We start from the raw sequence: 3567 nt of genomic DNA, 5'->3' as shown, positions 1-3567 counted from the left end.
AAAGACATGCGAGTTCTTTTTCAATGTTGTGGATAAATAATGGTTTTGTAATAGTAATACTTCCGCTAAGCTATTACAGGGTGGACCAGAAACAAATTTATGGATTCTAGGGATGATATAGAGTATAATTCTTTGATTGGGATAATGGTTACTCTAGTCAGAAAAAAAAATGAACACAGAAGTACAAGACAAAGGCAAATGAGACTTCTCATATATCTTAGCAACGTTTAGATGGAAATTAAATTTAAATGCAGTCCACTCTGCTCCCAAATCTTGATTGCTTAATGCAGTCTCCTATGAAAGAATACTCAGAAGGTGTCTTCTTGAACAACAAATCTATTTTTAGTGGCAGAGTCCTTCTTAGTGGTTGTGTCTACATGGGACTGGTAACCAGTCACTGACTTTGGAGGAAGTCCTAACCTTTCCTTGTAGAGCTCCCCTCCATGTATAAGAGGATCTCTGTTTTCTCAGAGACTATCTCTGTTTTCAGTAGTCCATACTGCTACCTTATGGCCTTTAGCTCAAATATTCACAATGGTTCCATACATATGATCACTGTACGCTTCAAATGGCACCCCTCTCCCAAGGCACAGCAACACCTCTCACCAAAAGTGATGGAGGTCACTTAGTCTTTGCTGCTGGTTTAATGTAATCAACCATCATCATCCTCATTTGTTGCGTTTTTTTTTTTTGTTTTCCCACTTAGGCTCAATCCCATCCTTAAAAAGGAGCATCCAAAGCCAGGAATTCAATACCTAGACAGCTGGACACAGTTGTATAAAGGCCAGAAGTCTTCCACAGTATCAAACTTAGAGATCAGATGAGGTTTGCTTGCCAAGTTCTGCTCTTATCATTTTTCAAAAACCAGAGTGCCCATCTGTTCTGTAATGGATGTTTACCATAGCATAGAGGGTTGGCAACCTCCTGGGTCGTTTCGAATGTTTTCTTCTTCTACAGGTTGGGGGGGGGGGGGGAGGAGCAGTGACAGCTTCCAGGTCCACAGTCACCATCTTAGATGGATCTGATGAATTGTTTATATAACTCCAAGGGGTTGAGCCTATCCCGACCTGGGCAGTTTCAGAGCAAAAGCAAACCCTGAGAAGAGAAGCTACGTCGGCACCAACCTGAGATGTCTGTGCCTGACTTTACCCGCACCCAACTCCTGTCTCAATGGTCACGAGCCCTGACCTGCCTCATTCTGTTATCTAGTCTGTTGGCTGATCCTGCCCCCAAGTCAGCAGCTTCCATTTGCCCAGACTGCTCAGAATACTTGACATTTGTTCCCATTGAAATTCATCTTGTTGCTCTCAAGCCAGCGTTTTAGCCTGTGGATGATTTTGAGTCTTTATTTGGCTATCTCTTCAATTTAATTAAAATATTTTAAAACTACTATGAAAAAAAAAACTACTATGATAGGGGACAGCTAGGTGGCGCAGTGGATAAAGCACCGGCCCTGGATTCAGGAGGACCTGAGTTCAAATCCAGCCTCAGACACTTGACACTTACTAGCTGTGTGACTCCAGGCAAGTCACTTAACCCCCATTGCCCCGCAAAAACAAAACAAAACAAAACAAAACAAAAAAACGACTATGATATTGGTTACCTCTGTTAGATTGTTGCCGTATGTCCCATGGGTCAAAGTACCAAATGACTCAGGCTGTGGGATGGAGTTCTGTGGCCCTCTACCACAGAATTCTCTTCTGACCATCCTCTCTGACCCCCACCCCACCCCCAAACGGGGGCCATTAATGAACGCTTCTTGAGCATGGCTGTTCAACCAGTTGTGAATCCATCAGAGTGGTTATCTGTATCTAAGCACACATCTCTCCATCTTGGCACAGAAAAGAACATTCTGGCATTTTACAGGAACCTGTTTTGTAAAGATCTCAGCAATGGCCAGCCCGAGGAGTGATAGCTGCTGCTCTCCTGGAGAGTGGGCTCAGGAGCCACTGAGTGATAAGCAACATTCTTAGTAGGGAAGGCATCTGGCCTGTTTCCACTTCATGTCCCCCTGATTGGAGAGAATGGAGTCTTGGGTCTTGCACAAGCCAAGGTGAGCTCTGTTGTAGGTCAGCGAGTTAGGAGCTGATAGTACCATATAAGGAAAATGGCTTTCCTGCTAGCAGCCATTGCCAGGGACAATGGTGTTCTGGAAGACCATTCGTTACACTTATTCTTGATTAAAATAATCCTCTGACCAGCGGGAACCAAGGCTTCAGGACACATAAGACTGGAAATTAGGATGCAACTTCAGGGAGGCCTGTCAGTTTCTTGGGTGGATGCTAATTCTGCCTATAACATTCAAAGCATTTTCATCATAATAACTCACTTATGCACGATCTCCCAAAAGGAGATAAGCTTAAAGGGACAGGGATACAAGCAGAAAAGTGAGACAGTCCCCGATCTCAGGGACTAAGCTGCACTAAGACTTTTGGGACATGCTCCATAGCACTTTCAAGCCTGTGACCCTGGAAAGTGGGTACTAGTCAAGAGGCTCCTGCCTTTCACTGTGTCCTGGATCCCTCTGACAGGCTGGCAAAGCCTATGGGACCCTTTTTGGGATAATGTTTTCAAATGTATAAGATAAAATATATGATATTTTAAAAGGAAACCAATTGTATTGAAATAGAATTATCAAAATATTTTTCGAAATGTCCATGGACCCCAGGTCCTAGACTAAAGGTATTATTAGCCCCGTTTTAAGTGGAGGGTGTTAAAGCTTAGGGAGGTAAGAGATTTGTACATGCTAATCCAGTCCTAGAGTTTAAGCCCAAGTGTCTGCCAAGTCCAAACCTGACCCTGGGAACAAAATACCCTGGGTTCAGTTGCGATCGAACCTTCAAGAGAGTAGTGAAGTAGAAAGGGGGATCCATCTGCATAATCATAGCAAACAGTTATATGGTGCTTCACATTGCCTTTGAACTCAGGCATTATTATGCCTCTTTTACAGATGAGAAAACTGAGGCATAGGCAAATGATGGGATTGGTCACACAGTGAGTATCAGAGGCAGGATTAGAACCCAGGTCTTCTGGACCCAAATCTAGCACTCTGCCCACTATACCAAAAGAGGATGGAGAGGATAAAAGGGAGAGCATTCAGTTGTCTTTCAGTCATGACCCCATTTGGGGTTTTCTTGGCAAAGATCCTGGAGTGGTTGGCCATTTCCTTCTCCAGCTCATTTTACAGATGAGGAAACTGAGGCAAACAGGGTGAAGTGACTTGCCCAGGGTAACACAGCCAGTAAATAGTAAATGTCTGAGGTCAGATTTGAACTCAGGAAGATGAGTCTTCCTGACTCCAGGCCTGGTGCTCTGTCTGCTGCAGTGTCACCTAGCAGGGGAGAGGTAGTAGGAAATGCTAGGGCTCCTGGGTAACATTAGGAAATTTCTTTCTTTGGAACATTACTCTGAAGGAGATGCTCTCAAATGAATTTTTAATATTAACAACCAGTTGTATATTACATGTTTTGTTAATGAAGATTCTAGTTAAGGATAGAGTCCTGCTTCTTTGAAATCAGGATGCTAGGTTCTTAGATCTAAAGCTGGAAGGAAACTTAGAAGTCAGCT

At 43.5% G+C, this 3567-nt stretch overlaps 1 pseudogene; it reads right to left on the bottom strand.

Annotated features, from left to right (window-relative positions):
- Window positions 1–308: 308 nt before the first annotated feature.
- On the bottom strand, window positions 309–1010 carry LOC122733972 (annotated as a pseudogene).
- Window positions 1011–3567: the final 2557 nt, after the last annotated feature.

Source organism: Dromiciops gliroides, chromosome X, assembly GCF_019393635.1.
Source record: "Dromiciops gliroides isolate mDroGli1 chromosome X, mDroGli1.pri, whole genome shotgun sequence".
Lineage (NCBI taxonomy): Eukaryota > Metazoa > Chordata > Mammalia > Microbiotheria > Microbiotheriidae > Dromiciops > Dromiciops gliroides.
Note: the sequence above shows the minus strand (reverse complement) of the source record. Positions and strands in the feature narration are given on the sequence as shown.